This window comes from Pan paniscus, chromosome 13 (assembly GCF_029289425.2).
Source record: "Pan paniscus chromosome 13, NHGRI_mPanPan1-v2.0_pri, whole genome shotgun sequence".
In the NCBI taxonomy this organism is placed as follows: Eukaryota; Metazoa; Chordata; class Mammalia; order Primates; family Hominidae; genus Pan; species Pan paniscus.
The window spans coordinates 92030696-92055057 of NC_073262.2; the positions used below are offsets into that span (position 1 = coordinate 92030696).

Genomic DNA, 24362 nt, shown 5'->3' on the forward strand with positions numbered 1-24362 from the left:
AACACTGCCAAGTCACCTCCCATCCCACCAGGACTTGATTCCTGGCTAATCTCCACTTTTGTCTAACCCCAGCTCTCTTGTTTGCTTCTAAGTATTAAATACCACTCATGAGCTACATTTCTCCCCATCCTCAACCAGCTCCACTCCACTCCACCTACAGGTTAGTAGTCTTCATTCCCCCAAGGCCTCTTCTCCGTTCCTAGCCAGCTCCCCCATTCTTCAGGTTCTTTTCTCCCCAAGTCCCCAAATAATAAAATACCTGGTTCTTAACAGTTGCCATCATTTACATAAGGTCATGTGTGGCTTTTTCTGATAATAACTATAAAGATATGGATATGAGAGAAGGTATAATATTATAAAATATGTTTTTATATTTTAAAATAAAAATTATTATTTTATATTATAAATATATTTTATAATATAAAATTTAAATTTTATATTATAAAATAAAATATGTTAACATTATCCCAGTAAAAGCCATTCTTTCATTTAATTTGCATGTTAATAGAAGGAAGACTGATCTCTCCTGACTCCTTAAGTGACTCATTGCTGCTGCTGCTCTACTACCAAGCCCAATCTTCCATTTCTCGTTGACTCTTGGCTATTCCCTCAAACTTGCTATCTTTAAAAAAAATTTGCTCTCCCAGGTTCACACCCATACCTCCCTTGATTCTGTTGTGAATCAGACTCTGCATAGATGTGGCAAAATAGATCTAGCCTAGACACATGTTTAGTGTGACTTACACAGCATTTTAGATTTTTTCAGGCGGGCACAGTGGCTCACACCTATAATCTCAGCAATTTGGGAGGCCAAGGTGGGTGGACCACCTGAAGCCAGGAATTTGAGAGCAGCCTGGCCAACATGGCGAAATCTCCTCTCTACAAAAATACAAAAAATTAGCCGGGTGTGGAGGCATGTGCCTGTAATCCCAGCTACTCAGGAGGCTGAGGCATGACAATTGCTTGAACTCTGGAAGCGGAGGTTACAGTGAGCTGAGATTGCACCACTGCACTCCAGCCTATACAACAGAGTAAGACTCTGTCTCAAAAAAAAAAAAAAAAAAGATTTGTTTCAATTTGCTGACTGTTTAAAAATTGGAAAACTGAGCCTACAAATAGAGATTTCCAGCTTCACTTGATGCTCAGATCATCCAACTCTGGATTTACATTTGTGCATAGCAGCATCTCTTATCAAAATACCAGGGATTCAGGCTAGGTCCTGCTGCTCACCACACAGAAAGCCAATCACTGAGCCAAGGAAGAAGGCTTTATTCAGATGCTGCAGCTGAGGAGATGGAAGATCAGTCTCAAATTCATCTCCTCAACCAACTAAAATTAGGGGGTTTTACAGCAGGAAAGAAATGTAACTATGTGTGGGAAAATAGGAATTAGAGAGGGGTAAGGAAAAAGAGTTGGTCAGCAGGAAGCAAGTGGTCAGTTAGGCAATCATGACAGGTGTGGGGTCTGACATCTCATTGTCCAGATGCAGTAATTTCCTAACTTTCAGTTCCTTGGAACTATTTGGGAGGCCTGATGGTTGATTTTTCTGAGAAAGGAACTCAGATAAGACAAATATAAGTTTCTCAGGTTTTAAGACTGAGAGGATCAATGTCCATGTTTATTCAAAAGAAACCATAAACATCAGTTCTATGGGTCAGCTGGGCCAGTTTTAGCCCCTTCTTTCTATTTATGAATTCCTCAATCATGGGGAATCTGGTCATCAGTCTTTCTGACTGCTTCATGCTGAGAAGGGGTGTCATGGGATAAGGCTAAGAGTTAACCCACTTCTGGGGCTCTGTAGACCATCAGCAGGGTAAGGGGCAAGACCTTTTCCCAGGTAAGACTGGTCTCTTGACAACTGGGTCCCCCTTGGCCACAAGTGGCTCCATTCAGTCAGTGGGGGGCTTAGGACTTTTTGTCCCATACCATTGCTGGAGTAGTGTGCTACATGCCCCGGGTTCACCCTGTTCTTCAGTGGGACCTCTATGGCCAAGGGAATTAGAGTCAAGACTTATAGCAAATTAAATGTCCTAGGACAGATGGGATTGGAGGTGGGCAGATACTCATAATCTTTAAAACTATTTAAGCAACTTAAGACTTAAAAACTAAAAGACAAAAAGTAAGGTTACAGTATTGTTTACAACTCAAAGGAATCTCCTTTGCCATTAAGAGGCCACACTCTGGCCTGGGAGGCCCAGCTCCCTAGGCTCCCAAACCACGTTGTGTCTTCAACCTTGGCCTAGAATGGTGAGCTCTTTTTAAGGTCTACATAAGGGCACATAAACCCATCACAAAATAAAATATATAACTAATTTTAGTACTCAAAATCTCACACATCCACCTTTTCCACAATAGTCCCTGGGCCTAAGGGGATTGAATAGTTTTCATTTCTGGCCCTGTGTCTCACAAAAGCAGCTCATTTTGATTGTCACCCCTCCTGGGTTTCTGAAGTTGAGGTTTTTTTTTTTTTTTTTTTTTTTTTTTTGAGACGGAGTCTCGCTCTGTCGCCCAGGCTGGAGTGCAGTGGCGCGATCTCGGCTCACTGCAAGCTCCGCCTCCCGGGTTCACGCCATTCTCCTGCCTCAGCCTCCCGAGTAGCTGGGACTACAGGCGCCCGCTACCACGCCCGGCTAATTTTTTGTATTTTTAGTAGAGACGGGGTTTCACCGTGTTAGCCAGGATGGTCTCGATCTCCTGACCTCGTGATCCGCCCGCCTCGGCCTCCCAAAGTGCTGGGATTACAGGCGTGAGCCACCGCGCCCGGCCCGAAGTTGAGGTTTTGACTGATGTCAGTGTTCAAGATTTAGCAGGTGTCAGTGTCATTTGCAGACCCAGGAGTCAAAACCTGGTAACTTAGCAGCACAAGGATTAATTAATAGGATGTTTTCCAAAGATGTTTAAAGGCTCAAAACATTTGATCAAAACAGAATTACAGGTCATTGTAAAATAATAATTATTCATTTAACCAAAGTTAAATCAAAAAGACTTCCAAAACAATATAAAAATAAAGTTACAATATATGAGCACTCTACCTATGATATGCAGATAGACTACTTTGGTGTAAAATAAGTTTCTATCTTCAATATAAATGATCAAGTATAGTATATGCATTTATGATAAGAACAGAAGCCAAAGCTTAATGAAATGTTTACGGACATATATAAGAACATCTAGAAATTTGTGGTTCAGTTTACTAATACTGCAGAAAGTCCCATAATTCTAACATGACTCTAGATGTCATGTAGAGTGACTAACATGTAGAGTCACTAACATGACTCTAACATGTCACAAATTAAAACACTGTCATTTGGTGTCTAGTAGTTGCCGCCTGCTGCACTTCAAACCACTGTATTAAAGTGGTTAGGTTACTACTTCCATATGTCTAATTGCTAGCATTCTAGGGATGCAATTGTGACCAAAAGCATCAAAAATGTGACAAGTCCTGTGACAAACTTATCAATGTGCAACAGTTATCATTTTTTCCATCATTAAAAAAATGGTAAAAGCAAATATCAGTTTTGGAAATTCAGTATGAAGATAAATAATCTCCTTCCACTTAAATACTATATAACAAAACAGGGACAAACTAAGAACAAGCACACAATAATTTGTTTTCAGCTATTTAAGAGTATCATCACTTCCAGGGCTGGTTTCTAGTGTAGCACTAACAAGTGATTAGGTGACATTCACCACTAGAATCATCAAACCAGGACATCACTTATACATATTTTGTTTTTGTTTTCAACTACACACACTAACAGTGATAAAAACCTTGAGATTAAAAATCACTAGAAAGTCTCATATTTTTAATTACTACTTAATCAAAGTGAATATCACTTGATTTTAATAATGCTACTAAACACAACTAAAATAATTTGAGTGAAATTTGTTAATATAATTTCCTTAAGAACAAGGCCAATCTTTCCTAAACATTAAAACTTTGTATCCATATCACAGTCTTTCCGTATTATCTAAAGAAAAAGATCTGAAACTAACTCAAATTATTGATTGAACTGAACTACCTGAAATAAGCACCATTTAAACAATTTTATTCTCAGCTACTTTCTTAAATAACAAAATAATGTACTATTTCTGTTTAGAATTTATAAAAATAAGTCAAGTCTTTTAATTTTGGCCAGAAAACTTAAACTCTTAAAGCTCTCTAGATCATTATAGGTAAGCAAAACCAATTCAGTTTTAAATGGCTAGTGTGCTCTTTTTTTTTTTTGGAGACTTTACAAAGGTAGCTTAGGAATTTTAGATAAATAGAACAAATGATGAACTGTTAGAAATGCACAGGAAACAAAATGACTACTATATATATAGAATCAAATGCAAGTCTTCTGTTAGAAACTAAAAATACCAATAATTTTATATATATAATTTATATATTTATTTATTTGCTATTTGTTATATATTTATTTGCTATCTGTTCTCCTTTGGGTTTTACATATATATGTATAGATATGCTTATATATTTATGCTTCTATTTATTTATATATGCATATGATATATATGTATATATACATATATATAAACCCAAAAAAGTACAAATAGCAAATAAATGAAAAATGAAAGCAAAAACAAACAAAAAACCAACCCCAAATTTTTTTCTATTCAGTTTACCTTAGAGGCTACAGTGTTACAGAGAGCTAAAACACACACACACACACACACACACACACAATAAATATGTTGTTTTTGATACACAAATTAATGTCTTTACGTCCACCAATACCACTATACATTTTGTGTATTTGAGAAATTTACTTTAGGCACTTGGCAAGTGAGGACTTTAGTGCTAGTACCACCAATGCAGAATAGTAAACACAGTGTGAAATCAACCAACAGAAGCATTTATGTGAAATTTGACTCCCTGCTAAATCTAGCTTCATGTTTAACTATATTTAAAAAAAGATTTGCCAAAATGCCAGTGTATTTCTTTATAATATTTCTTATCTTACCTTTATCAAGACTAAGAAGCTTTAACTATGAGCAATGTTAATTAGCCTAATTTCTCCAATTTCCTATCAGGTTTTTACTTTTTCATCTTTCTATTTTCTCTGTATGTGCCTGAAGACAGACATACACAGAAACAGGAGAAAAACTACATATGACTTACACAGACAATGTATGACATGCTTGAATTTTCTGCTTGGTCTTAAATTTTCTCGTGTTAAAAAAAACAGTCATTTTATTTTAGGACAAAAATTTACCATAGTCCATAATTTGAATCAACCTTTAGATAAATTCTGAATTAGACAAAATTATTCTTTTTTCATAAGGACAGAAATTCTCTGGCACATTTTATATACAGAATTATATGTTAACTACAGTTCTTATTCTTAGTAACCTTAAATTTTAGTGAAGATCACTAGGAAGTAAGAAATCCTGAACTATAAGATATTAGTATTTTATATTTGAGAACATTCTACAGTTTTTAAAAATACTTTTGTCTATATCAAAACCTTTTTTAAATGAAAATGACCAGACATCCAAAATAATTTGGATGACTCATCATCAAAATAATTAAGATTTTAAATTACACAAAAAGTTCACCTACAAGCATTTATCCTATTTACATGTACTCAATTCTTTCATTTTTTTTAAAGTTTATCTGGATTACTTCTGAAAACTGAGACATTAGACAAAGCTAGTGGTTAGCTCCTCATTAACCATTTCATAACCTGAGAATATCAGGTGTTCATCTAAGTAAGAACCTTAAATTCATGGGTATTTTTGCTAATAACTCAGAAGGTTCAACTGTCTTTATTAAACTAACAACATTAAATTTGTCCAAAAAGTCACACAAAGGTTACTTGTGTTTTGGCTGGGTTTATAGTTTTATAACCTTCTGTGCCAAACCCTGACACCTCAAAATATCTAGCAGAGACAAATATAAAACCTAGACAAAAATGTATGCTGACAACTCCAAAGACATTTCTATTTCTATCTTAATAATTTTAAAGCCAGCTTGTTTATTAAAGAATTACTTAAATCATGTGAACTTGAAAATTGCTTGGACTTATTTACTTAATTTACGACCACTATTTATAAGCCAATTTAGTAGACACAACATATAACATAATAAATGTACGTACACATAAACACATTGAAATGTGTATACACACACATAAACAAAGATCCAATAGCTTTTATCTCAGAACTCCAGCCATAAGATAGCAATAAAAACTCACTGTTTTATGAACATGTTTACATGGCTAAACTTTGCCCCAAGAGGTAATCCAATGAAGGATATGAACCAGAATGTTGGACGAAACAGTTTCCATGGCAGTTTGAGTTTTAAAGGCCAAACCTTCCCAGACTCCAAAAAACTCTCGGGTCAAACAGCATCACAGAAGAACCTCATGTACTTACAGACCTGAACCTGCTTAGAATAGCAGCATAAAAGCCTGGATACACAGAACCCCATCCCACTTTCCTGTTCAATAGCAATGAGGCTTATGGAGATGCCAAACCGCTCCAGACACCAAAGAATATTGGGAAGTATACTGACACACACACATAAACAAACAATCACCAAAGCACAATCCACCTGCTGCAGCAACAAACAAGTCCCAAGAATATCTAAACTGAAACAGTCAGGATGCTTCCTCTCTCCATCGGTTGGGCTTGTTCATCCTGCAAATGGAAATTCTTTTGGAATTCCCCAAATTGAGAAGAGCACATCCCCCTGTCTGGTACCCACAAAAGACACTAACCTATCCAGACGCAGATGTCAAATATCAAAGGCTACTCTTCCTAGGCAATCAGGAATGTAGTTGGGGCTTGCAGCAGTGGGACCAAAGAAAGAGAGACCAAGACTCACCTCCGGCCAAAAATGGGCAGGTAGCTGCTTAGGAGGGCTTCTGAAACCCTTTTGGCCTGTAGCAGCCAAGCCACAAGCAATGTATGCCTGGTCAAGGAACCAAAATGTGTTACGGAAACACCAGCGGTTCAGACTAGGTCCCGCTACTCATCACACAAAAAGCCAATTTTCTAAGAGGAGTATTGCCTGGAAAAAGGCTTTATGCATGTGCTGCAAAAGGAATTAGGGAGGGGTAAGAAAGAGGAGTTGGTCAACAGGTAGCAGGAGGTCAGTTAGTCAATCACGACAGGTGAGAGGCTATGATTCAGTTCCCCTATATTGTTTGAGAGGCCTGATTATTGGTCTTACAATTTTAGATGTATAAGATAAGACAAATGTAGCTCCTCAAGTTTTAAGACTGAGAGGGTTAATTTCCAACATCAGTTCTATGGAACAATTGGGCCAGTTTCACCTTGGTATAAGTCAAGCAAGATATATGTGGATGCAGCAGCTTTCCAGCAGGCAGCTGGACATAAAGATCTGGAGTTCATGGAAGTGGTCTAGGCTGAAGATATGGATTTAGGAGTCTTCAGAACATAAATAGTAGCAGAAGGCCTAAAGGTGGGCTAAAATAGGATCATGTGGGGGAGAAAATATAGCAAGAAGGTCACAAGACCAGGAGCAGAGCTCTGAAGACCACTGATATTTAAGATTCTACCTAAGGGATATGAGAAATAGCAGTAGGAGGAAAAGGAGGATAACTTATTAGAGAAGTATCTCAGGAAAAAAGGGAGAATTTTCAGGAAGGAAGGACTGATCAAACAGTATTAATTGCCATAGAAGTGGGTCAAGTCAAAATCATAAAAATATTTATTGGATTTGGCAATATGGAGGTTACTGGTGAACCCACTGGTTGTTCAAATAGAGAAGGGGCAAGAACCAGATTGTAGAGGTTAAATAGGGAAGACTTGAGAAAATAAGATAGTTAATGTAGCCCAATTTATGCAAGCACTCCCATGAATGGAAGGAGAGAAGAGTGACAGATCTAAGACAGTCAAAATGACATTAATACATTGACCTAAGTCATTATATTACATTACATTACTGCATACTAGTAAGTGTTAGTTGACTGAGTGTGAATGTATGAATAAATATTAATTATAAAGAAGTAATTGACTTTAATAGAAAGGTAACAAGTTCTCCAACACTCCTTTCCAACTTAAGTTCATCAGCATAGTACATTAATATAATGATGATTAGTTTAAAAAATCCTGGATTAGTTATTTCATTTATGCTCATTTCTTGCCAAATGCTAGCAAATGCTTGCAATGGATACATCTAAAATCATGAGCAACTATAGGCAGCTTGAGGCAAAGTAAAGAAAATTGGATTGGGGTCCACCTCAGGTTTCCAACCACTCACATGTATGATGTTGAGCAAGTCTCTTCATCTCTCCAGCTCTTAGTTTGCTTTCTGTTTAATGGAGTATGAGCTAAACAAGGATAGAAAATAGACAGCAAGTCATTTCAGTAATTGTAAAACCTAACTGGAACTCCAGGATAAGATCTTTTTGCAAGGAAAAATTACTATCAATGTTCATACCAATTTTTGCTTTGGTTACATTTGGAGCTATGTATACATTTCACAAGATATACTCCATATCAAGCCATCAAAATCGTCACATATATATGACATGCTAAAAGCCCAAATCAAAAAAGCATTTTTAAAATATAAATCAGAAACACAATGGAATTAATTTGTTATTTGCTTTTACTATTTTTAACATTACATATAATTTAAAATATATATGACTATGTACAGATATATTAGACAAGTTTAGAAAACAGAAACCAAATTGTTTCCAACAAACAGGATTTAATGGAAGAAACTGGTTTCACAGGTGTCAGAAGGTTGAATAAGTAAAGTCACATAAAAGTAACTCAGGAAGAAGCTACAATGCCTGAGGTTAGGGAAATAAATGGGAAAAGATGGGGATAACAGGAGGAGGGGCCACCAGACCTGGTGCTCTAAGGAAGAGGCTTGGGTTGGCTGCTGCTGGCTCTCTGAGGGAAATGTTCAGGCATTTCTGGAAGTGCCAACAGGAACTGGAGGCTGGAGCCACTTCCACAATGGAGGCCACCAACTAATGCTTAGGAGAACTGCCATTTTAGAGTTGAAGCCAGCAAGAATAAAACAAATTTTAAAACAGGAAGGAAGTCTTGTCTCCTCTTCCAATCCCCATTCCTCAATAACTTCAAGTCTCACTCCAATACTTTCAAAAAGCTGCCAAGGGAATCAGAGGTATGAAATCTGCAAAGTCACAGCCCTAGCATTACAAACTAGTGTCAAAAAAGGAGGACACGTTGCTGAGAGACAACAGGCAAATTACTTGCACAACTTTGCTTTTTAAGAAAAGTAAAGGTTAATTGCATTGTAGTTAATAGCACAAAAATTAACACTGAAGAAAGTATCTTGCAAAACATGAGAATTATGGGGACGCTTACATGAACAAATAAGCACATATAAGCAGAAAAGAGAAAGTTGTCCCATGATTAGGAACAGAAAGCAGAAAGAGGGAGGTAAGAAAAAAATATGGACTTCATGGAAAAGATTTATGTTAAAAAAGGAAAAATGACACTAATGTTAAAATACAATAATCATAATATTAAAAGTTCTATATAATTAAATTAGGTTTCAGGTATAAGAAATTGACCATTATATTGGTGCCACAAGTCATCATGAAATGTCTAAAATCTATGATTACTGGGCTTCTAGGCTCATGGCATTTGCTTTGTCAACAAGTGCCCCAGAGTTAAGATAGACCAATAGTGACATCTGCTGCCATGGACTTATTTTTAAAAGGGCCAGTCTTGACATTTTCAAGTTAAGATTCCTGCCAAACCACTGGGCTTCTGCTGTGATGAGTCAGCATTTCTGGAACTCCTGTTTGTCATCTGTGCTATTAGAAGATTTTCTAAGGCGAACACAGAACATGGGAAAATGAGAGAATGTTTGAAAATGTAACTAAAACAAACAAAAACAGTAGGGACAGAGGGAGTAAGTGACGAGACAGAAACTTCACATTGTCTTTTCACATCCTGTTTTTCCTTTGGCTAAGTAAGTCCCAATTAATCTTGCAGTTGTTAGCAAGCATAAGCATGTTTTCAGTGAAAAGAAGGATTAATTTAACTGTTGCCAGCTTCAGTGGATTCCAACCCAAAATTTACAGCATAATATTTAGACCAGAAAAAAAAATAAAAGTCCAACAATCAAAGGAGGGTATGTGGGAAATTTTTAGAGCAACCCTTGCTTAGGAAACCACTTCCTAGCTAAGTGTTTACCTTGATTATACCTCTTTCAACATCTGCTGACCCTCTGCTTCTTCCTTTTTCCTCTCTGAAAGGCAAGAGAACATAAGGTTTGAATCAAAAATATATTTTTCATATTTAAAAAAACATATTATCACCAGTGTAAAGTGGTCAGTGTGGCTCATTTATATGAGCCCACAAATATTACCTCAGGAAAATCATGAGTTAATTTATTTGCTCTAGAAAAAAAATGGCAAATTATATGAATCTCTACCCCAGTTATGAAAGAAGATGAATAAAAGAGACAGATGTTTCAGCTGATGGAGAACTGAATTAAGAGTTCTGGCTAGTACACATTCTAGTCATGAAATAAGATGAACAAAACAGACAGATGTTTCAGCTGATGGAGAACTGATGTAAGAGTTATGACTTCTAGTACAAGGTTCTGACCATGCCTCAATGTGTCATCTTGAGGAAATTACATAACTTCTCTGAGCCTTAGTTTTCTCTTCTGTAAAATGAAAGGATGAGGCTATAGAGGGATGAAAAAATGGGATGCAACTCATTTCCCTTCTTGGGTTAACTGGCAATAGTTGCCTATGAGTTAATTGCTGTAACTCATAAGCTGCATCCAGACTCCATGGAAAAGAGTGCTGACTAATTAGCAGGGTCTGCTGTGGACAACATAAATGTGAGCAGCTGCATGCACATCACACAGATATCAATTCACAAACAAGACAATTTATTACTTTTTCTTTAGCTGTAGATTCTGTTACCAGCCATCATTTTTAGTGCCTACTGTATTTTAGCTGTGCAAGATGCTCTAAGAACATTATTTCTAATCTTCACATTTTAAAGACAAGAAAACCAAGCCTCAGAAAAATTAAATAATTTTTTCAAAGCTGTATAACATAGCTGGACCCAATTACTAACATAATCTCCCAACATTCTCCATTATATATAAAAACTTCTCATATTTTGGATCACATCCCCTAGCCCTCTCAAAACACAAAAGCTATATTATAACATAATTGTGTCTTGTCAGATGATTCCTTAATACATCTGTATACCTACCTAAAGAAAGGATAAAGGTTCAGACATGAAATTTGGCTGGCCTACATAAACATAAAGGGCAGGGGAGGAGTCTCAGGGCAAACATGGCTAAGAAAATGGTTTTTTCCAACAAACAAACTGAATGTATGCTGAAAATTAAAAGTGACAAAGGAAGGAACAATAACTAAAAGTCATGTTTAACTTTAAAGCAAATAGAATTCTACACAAATAAAATTAGAGGGATACCAAACCCAAGTTGAAAAGAACCATAAAAACAGGATACTGTGTATTGCCTCAATCTGGAAAGCATAGCTCACCTAATTGGTATAGCAATCTGGGGTGTAGCAGACACACATGGATGTTCAATAAACACTATTTGATGGTGATGGTTTATAAGTAATTCAGACAATGGATTCCTGTTGAAAAATATTTTTTGAAGCTTCTTTAATTTGATACAATATCTCGTAAATGTTTTAGGTTATGTTGTTCATGTTTATGTTTAGGTTTAGGTTTAGCTTATGTTGTTTAGGTCCAGGTAAAGTAGAAAACAAACACGTTAACTTTTTATTAGAACAAACTAACTCTTCTCATCAGATAATAGAATCCTCATAAGTTTTTAAAAGTAGCATCACAAAATTGGTCTATATTGACCAGTTACAAAATTACATACTGATGCTTTCAAAGTAAACACTTAGAAATTTACAATTGCCTTTGGAAAATTACTCAGCAATATGCATTAGTAAAAAAGCTTTAAGAAAACCAGATGCAAGAATGAACCCATGGCAGGAAAAAATGAGTGTTAGTGGTTAGATTGGATCTCATATCAAAGCACCTTGTGTTCCTGTAATTAACAGACCAATTTATTCATATTATAAACATTTATTCTTCACTTATCATGTACTCAGTACTCCAGCAGTCACCAAGAATATATTTATAAAATAAAACAGTCCTAACTTTGAGGAGTAGACATCTAATTAGAAACAGGCATATAAATAAATTAAAATACAAAGTGACAAGTAAATCAACTGGATTATATTTGACGTACATATGTATTACATGAAAGGGAAGTAATTAATTTTCTCTCATGTGATCAGGAAAGGATCAGAAAGATACAGAAGTACAGGAACAAAATGAAGGTCAATCTGTTTCTTAAGACACTATTAATTGACATGTTGTTTACATAATACTAAAATACTCAAAAATTTAAAACTTTAAGTCATAGACTTTAAGACAGGCCCCACTCATATATAAGAAAGCTCTAAAAAGAATACAGTCAATAACCACATGAAAAATAAAATGTATATAATTACATAAAGCAAAGTGTTGCACTATTTTTCATCCCTACTATTCCAAGCCAATATCATTCCAAGGTGTGAAGGCCCGTCATGATATCATGCACTAAGAAAGTCAACACAAGAAAGTCCTGCAGAGTGTTATTCCACATGGCTTTGTGACTAATTCTGTTTGTGGAATGAACTGAGCTGTGGTCATGGGTCACTTTCAGCCGGGCCAAGAGAATGTTTCCAGAGTGTAATTGTTCTGGGCATCAAGGCACTTTACAGCATGTTCCCAATGCCTTTTGATACTTTGTGGCCAGGAGACTGCTGAGAAAATATTATTCACCAGAATTAGACTGGACTAGTCAACCTCCCGGTTATTACATCTCCATGTCAACACAAGCCATGTCTGCAACCAAATTTACCAGATGTTTCTAATTTCTCTACCTTCTGAACTACAAGTTGAATTTTTTTTCTGACTTTGAAATATTTTAAACAAAGGACTTTCTGTGATGTCTCAGAAAAACTCACAAAATTAAAACCCTGGCTAATATCAGAATAAGAGTCCTGGCTCTTCTGCACTGCCACAGGATGGGATTTCTTGCTTCTCACTGCCTATGACATTTTCTCAATAGGGTTTTTACCGATAGGAGTCTCCTTCACTCTCTGGAGATTCCCATATGGCTAACATGTAGATAAACTTCACTAAATTCTGGAGTTAACTACACATCCTCTGTTGCTGTATTACCTAAAACAGATGCTATTTCAAATTAAGGCCTTAACATCTATACAAATCATCAACTCACATACCCTTTCAAAGCAACCATTGCATTTCTAGAACATCATCCAAAGATTGTACACGTATTCACAATGAAGTTTTTGCAAAGATATTCATTACTACTTTCTCAAGACCTGGAATTTGGAAACAACCTAAGTCTTTATTAGTAGGAAACCAGTATGATATTTTGTTCTATGCCCACATAAGGAATAATATTGAGACCTTAAAATGATTAGACAGTTCTCTAAATATATAATAACATCAAAAATCTCCATAATAATTGTTAGGTAAAAAACAAGATGAAGAACTAGGTTGATATGTGTGGGTGTGTATGTGTATATAAATAAACAGTCAATACTTACATATATATTGTAAATTTTGTGTCATTTTGAATTTTAATTTGCTGCTATGTGCAAGTATTGTTTATTCAAAAATAAATAAATTTGGGAGAAATAAAGTAAAATAAAAATAAACAAAAAGTGAGATTTTGAGGAAAACACACAGTAAATTAATGAAAAGGGGGCAGGACGGAAGGAAGAAAAAAGGAAGCAGAAACCTAGATTCCAAAACCATGGATGGATCTGTCTCCTTTTTATTCTAGTTATTATACTTTAAGTTCTGGAGTACATGTGCAGAATATGCAGGTTTGTTACATAGGTATACATGTGCCATGGTGGTTTGCTGCACCCATCAACCTGTCATCTACATTAGGTATCTCTCCTAATGCCATCCCTCCCCCAGCTCCCACCCTCAGACAGGCCTAGTGTGTGATGCTCCCCGCCCCCTGTGATCTCATTGTTCAACTCCCACTTATGAGTGAAAACATGCAGTGTTTGGTTTTCTGTTCTTGTGTTAGTTTGCTGAGAATGATGGTTTCCAGCATCATCCATTTCCCTGCAAAGGACATGAACTCATCCTTTTTTCAGGGTTCCATAGTATTCCATGGTGTATATGTGCCAAATTTTCCTTACCCAGTCTAAAACTGATGGGCATTTGGGTTGGTTCCAAGTCTTTGCTATTGTCAACAGTGCCGCAATGAACATACGTGTGCATGTGTCTTTATAGTAGAATGATTTATAATCCTTTGGGTATACACCCAGTAATGAGATTGCTGCGTCAAATGGTATTTCTAGTTCTAGATCCTTGAGGAATTGCCACACTGTCTTCCAAAATAGTTGAACTAATTTACACTCCCACCAGCAGTGTAAAATTGTACCAATTTCTCCACATCCTCTCCAGCATCTGTTGTTTCCTGACTTTTTAATGATCGCCATTCTAACTGGTGTGAGATGGTATCTCATTGTGATTTTGATTTGCATTTCTCTAATGACCAGTGATGGTAAGCTTTTTTTCGTATGTTTGTTGGCCGCATAAATGTCTTCTTTTGAGAAGAGTCTGTTCATATCCTTTGCCCACTTTTTGATGGGGTTGCTTTTTTCTTGTAAATGTGTTTAAGTTCTTTGTAGATTCTTAGCCCTTTGTCAGATGGATAGATTGCGAAAATTTTCTCTCATTCTGTAGGTTGCCTGTTCACTCTGATGATAGTTTCTTTTGCTGTGCAGAAGCTCTGTAGTTTAATTAGATCCCATTTGTCAATTTTGGCTTCTGTTGCCATTGCTTTTGGTGTTTTAGTCATGAAGTCTTTGCCCACGGCTATGTTCTGAATGGCACTGCCTAGGTTTTCTTCTGGGGTTTTTATAGTTTTAGGTCTTACGTTTAAGTCTTTAATCCATCTTGAGTTAATTTTTGTACAAGTTGTAAGGAAGGGGTCCAGTTTCAGTTTCTGGCATATGGCTAGCCAGTTTTCCCAACGCCATTTATTAAATAGGGAATCCTTTCCCCATTGCTTGTTTTTGTCATGTTTGTCAAAGATCAGATGGTTGTAGATGTGTGGTGCTATTTCTGAGGCCTCTGTTCTGTTCCATTGGTGTATATATCTGTGTTGGTACCAATACCAAGCTGTTTTGGTTACTGTAGCCTTGTATTATAGTTCGAAGTCAGGTAGCGTGATGCCTCCAGCTTTGTTCTTTTTGCTTAGGAATGTCTTAGCTATGTGGGCTCTTTTTTGATTCCATATGAAATTTAAAGTAATTTTTTTCTAATTCTGTGAAGAAAGTCAATGGTAGCTTTATGGAGATAGCAAAGAATCTATAAATTACTTTGGGCAACGTGGCCATTTTCACAATATTGATTCTTCCTATCCATGAGCACGGAATGTTTTTCCATTTGTTTGTGTCCTCTCTTACTTCCTTGAGCAGTGGTTTGTAGTTCTCCTTGAAAAGGTCCTTCACATACCTTGTAAGTTGGATTCCTAGGTATTTTATTCTCTTTGTAGTAATTGTAAATGAGAGTTCACTCATGATTTGGCTTTCTGTTTGTCTGTTATTGGTGTATAGGAATGCTTGTGATTTCTGCACATTGATTTTGTATACTGAGACTGCTGAAGGTGCTTATCAGCTTAAGGAGATTTTGGGCTGAGGGGATGGGGTTTTCTAAATATACAATCATGTCATCTGCAAACAGAGACAATTGGACTTCCTCTTTTCCTATTTGAATACCGTTTTTTTCTTTCTATTGCCTGATTGCCCTAGCCAGAACTTCCAACACTATGTTGAATAGGAGTGGTGAGAGAGGGCAACCTTGTCTTATGCCGGTTTTCAAAGGGAATGCTTCCAGTTTTTGCCCATTTAGTATGATATTGGCTGTGGGTTTGTCATAAATAGCTCTATTTTGAGATACGTTCCATCAATACCTAGTTTATTGACAGTTCTTAGAATGAAGCGATGTTGAATATTGTCAAAGGCCTTTTCTGCATCTATTGAGATAGATGTTTTTGTCATTGGTTCTGTTTAGGTGATGGATTAAGTTTATTGATTTGTGTATGTTGAACCAGCCTTGCATCCCAGGGATGACACCAACTTCCTCATTGTGGATAAGCTTTTCGATGTGCTGCTTGATTTGGTTTGCCAGTATTTTATTGAGGATTTTCGCATCAATGTTCATCAGGGATATTGGCCTGAAATGTTCTTTTTCTGTTGTGTCTCTGCCAGGTTTTGCTATTAGGATGATGCTGGCCTCATAAAATCAGTCAGGGTGGATTCCCTCTTTTTCTATTGTTTGGAACAGTTTCTGAATGAGTGGTACCAGCTCCTCGTTTTACCTCTGGTAGAATTCAGCTGTGACTCCATCAGGTCCTGGACTTTTTTTGTTGGTAGGCTATTAATTACTACCTCAATTTCAGAACTTGTTATTGGTCTATTTAGGATTCAACTTCTTGCTGGTTTAGACTTCGAGGGTGTATGTGTCCAGGAATTTATCCATTTCTTCTAGATTTTCTAGTTTATTTGCATAGAGGTGTTTATAATATTCTCTGACGGTAGTTTGTATTTCTGTGAAATTGGTGGTGATAGCCCCTTTATCATTTTTTATTGTATCTATTTGATTCTTCTCTCTTTTCTGCTTTATTAGTCTTGCTGGCATTCTATCTATTTTGTTGATCTTTTCAAAAAACCAACTCCTGTATTCATTGATTTTTTGAAGGATTTTTTGTGTCTCTATCTCCTTCAGTTCTGCTCTGATCTTAGTTATTTCTTGTCTTCTGCTAGCTTTTGAATTTGTTTGTTCTTGCTTCTCTACTTCTTTTAATTGTGATGTTAGGGTGTCAATTTTAGATCTTTCCTGCTTTCTCTTGTGGGTATTTGGTGCTATAAATTTCCCTGTACACACTGCTTTAAATGTGTCCCAGAGATTCTGGTACATTGTATCTTTGTTCTCATTGGTTTCAAAGAACATCTCTATTTCTGCCTTCATTTCATTATTTACCTAGTAGTCATTCAGGAGCAGGTTGTTCAATTTCCATGTAGTTGCACAGTTTTGAGTGAGTTTCTTAATCCTAAATTCTAATTTGATTGCACTGTGGTCTGAGAGACTGTTTGTTATGATTTCCATTCTTTTGCGTTTGCTGAGGAGTGTTTTACTTCCAATCACGTGGTCAATTTTAGAATAAGTGTGATGTGGTGCTGAGAAGAATGTATATTCTGTTCGTTTGGGATGGAGAGTTCTGTAGATGTCTATTAGTTCTGCTTGGTCCAGAGTTGAGTTCAAGTCCTGAATATCCTTGTTAATTTTCTGCCTCGTTGATCTGTCTAATATTGACAGTGGGGTGTTAAAGTCTCCCACTATTATTTTGTGGGAGTCTAAGTCTCTTTGTAGGTCCCTAAGAACTTGCTTTATCAGTCTGGGTGCTCCTGTATTGGGTGCACATATACTTGGGATAGTTAGCTTTTCTTGTTGAATTGATCCCTTTACCATTATGTAATGCCCTTCTTTGTCTGTTTTGATCTTCGTTGGTTTAAAGTCTGTTTTATCAGAGACTAGGATTGCAACCCCTGCCTTTTCTTGCTTTCCATTTGCTTGTTAAATATTCCTCCTTCCCTTTATTTTGAGCCTGTGTATGTCTTGCACATGAGATGGGTCTCCTGAATATAGCACACTAATGGGTCTTGACTCTATCCAATTTGCCAGTCTGTGTCTTTTAAATGTGGCATTTAGCCTATTTACATTTAAGGTTAATATTGTTATGTGTGAATCTGATCCTGTCATTATGATGCTAGCTGGTTACTTTGCCCGTTACTTGATGCAGTTTCTTCATAGTGTCAATGGTCTTTACAATTTGGTATGTTTTTGCAGTGGCTGGTACCGGTTGTTCCTTTCCATGTTTAGTGTTTCCCTCAGGAGCTCTTGTAAGGCAGGCCTGGTGGTGACAAAATCTCTCAGCATTTGCTTGTGGGTAAGGGATTTTATTTCTCCTTCACTTATGAAGCTTAGTTTGGCTGGATATGAAATCCTGGGTTGAAAATTCTTTAAGAATGTTGAATATTGGTCCCCACTCTCTTCTGGCTTGTAGGGTTTCTGCAGAGAGATCCACTGTTAGTCTGATGGGGTTTCCTTTTTGGGTAACCTGACCTTTCTTTCTGGCTGCCCTTAACATTTTTTCCTTCATTTCCACCTTGGTGAATCTGAGAATTATGTGTCTTGGGGTTGCTCTTCTTGAGGAGTATCTTTGTGGTGTTCTCTATATTTCCTGAATTTGAATGCTGGCCAGTCTTGCTAGGTTGGGGAACGTCTCCATTCTCCCCGTCACTTTCAGTTACACCAATCAAACGTAGATTTGGTCTTTTCACATAGTTCCATATTTCTTGGAGGCTTTGTTTGTTTCTCTTTATTCTTTTTTCTCTAATCTTGTCTTCTCGCTTTATTTCATTGAGTTGATCTTCAATCTCTGATATCCTTTCTTCCACTTGATCGATTCGGCTATCGATACTTGTGCATGCTTCATGAAGTTCTCATACTGTTTTTCAGCTCCATCAGGTCATGTATGCTCTTCTCTAAACTGATTATTCTAGTTAGCAATTCATCTAACCTTTTTTCAAAGTTCTTAGCTTCCTTGCATTGGGTTAGAACATGCTCCTTTAACTCGGAGGAGTTTGTTATTACCCACCTTCTGAAGCCTACTTCTGTCAATTCATCAAACTCATTCTCCATTCAGTTTTGTTCCCTTGCTGGCGAGGAGTTGTGATCCTTTGGAGGAGAAGAGGCATTCTGGTTTTTGGAATTTTCAGCCTTTTTGCACTGGCTTCTCTCTATCTTCGTGGATTTATCTACTTTTGGTCTTTGATGTTGGTGACCTTCAGATGGGGCCTCTGAGTGGATGTCCTTTTTGTTGATGTTGATGCTATTCCTTTCTGTTTGTTAGTTTTCCTTCTTACATGCCCCTCTGCTGCAGGTCTGCTGGAATGTGCTGGAGGTCCACCCCAGACCCTGTTTGCCTGGGTATCACCAGCAGAGGCTGCAGAACAGCAGAGATTGCTATCTGTTCCTTCCTCTGGAAGCTTTGTCCCAGAGGGCCATCGACCAGATGCCAGCCAGAGCTCTCCTGTAGGAGATGTCTGTCGGCCCCTACTGGGAGGTGTTTCCCAGTCAGGATACACAGAGGTCAGGGGCCAACTTGAGGAGCCCCTCTGACCCTTATCAGAACTCGAATGCTGTGCTGGGAGATCCACTGCTTTCTTCAGAGCCGTCAGGCAGGGACGTTTAAGTCTGCTGAAGCTACACCCACAGATGCCCCTTCCCCCAGGTGCTCTGTCTCAGGGAGATGGGGGTTTTATCTATAAGTTCCTGACTGGGGCTACTGCCTTTTTTTCAGGAGGAATCTAGAGAGGCAGTCTGGCTGCAGCGGCCTTGTTGAGCTGTGGTGGGCTCCACCAAATTCAAACTTCCCGGTGGCTTTGTTTACACTGTGAGGGTAAAACCGCCTACTCAAGCCTCAGCAATGGTGGACACCCCTCCCCCTACCAAGCTCAAGTGTCCCAGGTCAACCACAGACTGCTGTGCTGGCAGCGAGAATTTCAAGCCAGTGGATCTTAGCTTGCTGGGCTCATGGGGGTGGGAACTGCTGAGCCAGACCACTTTGCTCCCTGGCTTCAGCCCCCTTTCCCAGGGAGTGAACGGTTCTGTCTCACTGGCATTCCAGGTGCCACTCGGGTATGAAAAAAAAAAAAAAAAAAAAAAAAACTCCTGCAGCTGCTCAGTGTCTGCCCAAAGGGCTCCCCAGTTTTGTGCTTGAAACCCAGGACCCTGGTGGCGTAGGCACCAGAGGGAATCTCCTGGTCTGTGGGTTGTGAAGACTGTGGGGAAAAATGCAGTATCTGGGCCAGAGTGCACTGTTCCTCATGGCACAGCCCCTCACGGCTTCCCTTGGCTAGGGGAGGGAAAGCCCATGACCCCTTGCACCTCCCAGGTGAGGTGACACCCCACCCTGCTTCAGCTCACCCTCTGTGGGCTGTACCCACTGTCCAACCAGTCCCAATGAGATAAACCGGGTACCTCAGTTGGAAATTTAGAAATCACCCACCTTCTATGTCGATCTCGCTGGGAGCTGCAGACTGGAGCTGTTCCTGTTCGGCCATCTGGTCAGCAGATCCAATTTACTGAATATTTTAAGCCCATTGTTGAGACCTACTGCTCAGAAAAAAAAAATCACTTCAAAATATTAGTGCTCATTTACAATGCTCCTAGTCAACTGAGAACTCTGATGGAGATGTAAAAAGAGATTACTGTTGTTTTCATGCCTGCTAACAAAACATTTATTTTGCAGCCCATGGATCAAGGAATAATTCTGATTTTCAAGTATTGATTTAAGAAATACATTTCATAAGGCTATAGCTGCTGTATTTATGACATTTTTGTGCTGTTTGGGTTGCTATAGCCTTGTAGGATATTTTGAAATTAAGTAGTGTGATGCCCCCAGCTTTGTTCTTTTTGCTCATAGTTGCTTTGGCTATTTGGAGTCTTCTGTGGTTCCATATAAATTTTAGGAATTTTTTTCTACTTCTGTGAAGAACATCTTAGGTGTTTTGACAAATATTACAATGAATCTGTAGATTGCTTTGGATAGTGTGAACATTTTAAAAATATTAAGTCTTCTAAGCCATAAGAAAGTGATACTTCCCATTTTATTGTGTGTGTGTTCTCTTCAATTTCTTTCATCAGTATTTTATAGTTTTGTATAAAGATCTTTCACTTCTTTGATTAAATTTATTCCTAGGTACTTTTTGTAGCTATTATAAAAGGGATTGCCTTCTTGATTTTTTTTCAGATTGTTTGCTATTGATGTATAGAAGCACTACTAATATTTTTATGTTGGTTTTGTAACCTGCAATTTTGCTAAATTTGTCTATCAATTCTAACAGTGTTTTTGGTGGAGTGGTTAGGATTTCCTATATATAAGATCAAGTAGTGTGCAAACAGGGACTATTTAACTTCTCCTTTCCCAATTTGAATACCATTTTTTCTCTTTTTACTGATTGCTTTTGCTAGAAATTCTATTATTATGATGAGTAGAAGTGACAAGAGTGGACATCCTTGTCTTGTTCCTGATCTTGGAGAAAAAGCTTTCAATTTTTCACCATTGAGTATATTAGCTGTGGATCTGTCATACATATATGGTCTTTATTTTGTTGAGGTATACTTCTTCTATATCTAATTTGCTGAGAGTTTTTATCATAAGCAGATGTTGAATTTTGTCAAATGCCTTTTCTGCATCTACTGAGATGATTGTTTGATTTTTGTCCTTCATTCCATTAGTATGGTGTATCACATTTATTGATATGCACATTTGAATCACCCTTGCATCCCAAGGATAAATCTCCCTTGATCATAGTGAATAATCCTTTTAAATGCTGTTGAATTCAATTTGTTAGTATTTTGTTGATTTTCGCATTTCTGCTTCTCAGGGATATTGGCCTGTAGCTTTCGTTTTTGGTGTGTCCTTGTCTGGTTTTGATATCGGGGTAATGTTAGCTTCATAGAATGAGAATAGAAGTATTCCCGCCTCTTCAACTTTTTGGAATAGTTTGAGTAGAATTGGTGTTGGCTCTTATTTAAATATTTTATAGATTCAGCAGTGAAGCCATCAGGTCCTGGGCTTTTCTTTGATGGGAGACTTTTTATTACTGTTTTAATCATGTTATACATTATTGGTCTAAACAGGATTTCTATTTTTTTCATGGTTCAATCTTGGTAGGTTCTATATGTCCAGGAATTTATCTATTTGTTAGTAGGTTTTACAATTTGTTGGCATATAGTTACCATAGTAGTCTCTAATAATCCCTTGTATTTCTGTGTTATCAGTTGTAATGTCTTCTTTTTGATCTCAGATTTTATGTGAGTCTTCTCTCTTTTTGCTTAGTCTAGCTAAAGATTTGTCAATTTTGTTTATCTTTTCAAAACACCAACTTTTGTTTCATTGATCTTTTTTAAGTCTCCATTTCATTTATTTTTGCTCTAATCTTTATTATTTCTTTCCTTCTACTACTTTTACGTTTGGTTTGTTCTTACTTTTCTATTTGCTTGAGGTGCATCATTAGGTTGTTTATTCAGCCTTTCTACTTTTTGATATAGGTGTTTATTGCTAAGAACTCCTTTCTTAAGGATATTTGTCAGTAATATTCACTACTGTATGCTCAGCACCTAGAAAAATTTATGGCAAATAGGATACATTTTTAAAATTTTGTTTAGTTAAAATTTTAATTAGGATTTTGCCTATCTTAACAACATTATATTTCAACCAGTAAATAGCAGTTTCAAGCAAAAACAAAAACAAAACTCCCCTCCTAGAACTGCTTTTGCTGTATCCCATAGGTTTTGGTATGTTGTGTTTCCATTTTCATTTTTCTCTAGGAAATTTTTAATTTCTTTTTTTATTTCTTCATTGACCCATTCATTATTAGAGGCATGCTATTTAATTTTCATGAATTTATAGTTTCCAATATTACTTCCATTATTGATTTCCAGTTTATTCCACTGTAGTCAGAAAAAATACTGGATGTTATTTTGTTGTTTTTTGTTTTATTTTATTTTAACTTCTGGGATACATGTGCAAGACGCGCAGGTTTGTTACATAGGTAAACATGTGCCATGGTGGTTTACTACACCTATCCATCATCTAAATATCAAGACCCACATGCGTTAGCTATTTATCCTGATGCTCTCCCTTCCCCCACCCCTCCAACAGGCCCCAGTCTGTGTTGTTCCCTTCCTTGTGTCCATGTGTTCTCATTGTTCAGCTAATACTTATAAGTGAGAACATGTAGTGTTTGGTTTTCTGTTCTTTTGTTAGTTTGCTGAGGATAATGGCTTCCAGCTCCATCCAAGTCCCTGCAAAGGACATGATCTCATTCTTTTTTATGGCTGTTCTGTTTTTTTTTTTTTTAATTTGTTAAGAATTGTTTTGTGACATGCCGTGTGGTCTGTCTATCCTAAAGGATTTTCTGTGTGCTGTTGAGAAATATGCGTACTCAGCAGCTGTTGGATGGAATGTTTTGTAAATGTCTGCTGTTAGGTCCACTTGGTCTAGAGCACAATTTAACTCTGATTTTTTTGTTGGTGTTGATTTTCCCTCTGGACAATCTGTCCATTGTTGAAAGAGGATGTCAAAATCCCCTACTATTACTGTGTTGCAGTCAATCTCTCCTTTTAGGTCTACTAATATTTGTTTTATATATTTGTGTGCTCCAGTGTTGGGTGCATATATATTTATGATTATTATATCCTCTTGCTGTGCTGACCCCTTCATTATTATATAATGGCCTTCTTTGTCTTTTTTATCATTCTTGACTAAAAGCCTATTTTATCTGATGTTAAGTATAGCTCCTGCTGCTCTTTCTTGGTTTCCATTTGCATGGAATATCTTTTTCCATTCCTTCACTTTCCACCTGTGTGTGTCTTCATAGGTGAAGTGATCTTGTAGACAGCATGTAGTTGGGTCTTGTTTTTTTTTTAATCTATTTAGTCACTCTATGTCTTTTAATTAGAGAATTTAATCAATTTACATTCAAATTTATTATTGATAGGTAAAGGTTTACTATTGCCATTTTATTACATGTTTTCTGGTTGTTTTACAGATTCTTTCTTTCTCTTTTCCTCTTTTGCCATATTCCTTTGTGCTTAAGTGATTTTCAGTAATACATTTTGATTCTACACTATTTATTTTGGTATATCTATTATAGGTATTTGCTTCGTGGTTACCATGAGGCTTACAAAAAGCACATTATAACAGGTTATTTTAAACTGATAATGACTTACCTTTGATCACAAAGAAAAGTAACAAAAAAAATCTCTGCACTTTAATACCATTCTCCCCCACATTTTGACTTACTGATGTTTCCGTTTATATCATTTTATGTTGCCTATCTCTTAGCCAATTGTTACAGTTATTGATTTTAATAATTTTGCCTTTTATTCTTTATACTTAAGACATAGGTGATTTAGTTACCCCAACTAAAGTATTAGAGTATTATAAATTTGTCCGTTTCTTTCTTTTGTAAGGTGATTGCTTTCTTTCATAGGCTAGGATGCATAGAATATATGAAAATGAGAAGACAACAATTTTAAGACTACAAAATTTTACCATCTTGAATCTTTTGAAAAAGCTACCAATCATCTCCACTTACAAAGCTTGAAAAGCAAAAATTTTACCTATATAATTTTTAGACAATCATATAATGGCTTTACAAGGCCACCAGGCTATTAAAGGAGAATGCAGAGTATTGTAGATGCTTCAAACCAATGAAAAGTAT

At 36.9% G+C, this 24362-nt stretch overlaps 1 protein-coding gene across 1 annotated transcript in view; it reads right to left on the bottom strand.

Moving 5' to 3' along the window:
* Positions 1 to 24362, bottom strand: part of COL5A2 (collagen type V alpha 2 chain) — a 408468-nt gene that overhangs the window by 305414 nt on the left and 78692 nt on the right. Inside the window, exons 4-6 of the mRNA XM_063595475.1 lie at positions 20138 to 20244; positions 10150 to 10204; positions 8231 to 8300 (exon numbers count right to left, since the gene is read on the bottom strand). The gene's annotated coding sequence lies outside the window, so the exon portion shown is untranslated. The remainder of the gene's footprint in view (positions 1 to 8230; positions 8301 to 10149; positions 10205 to 20137; positions 20245 to 24362) is intronic.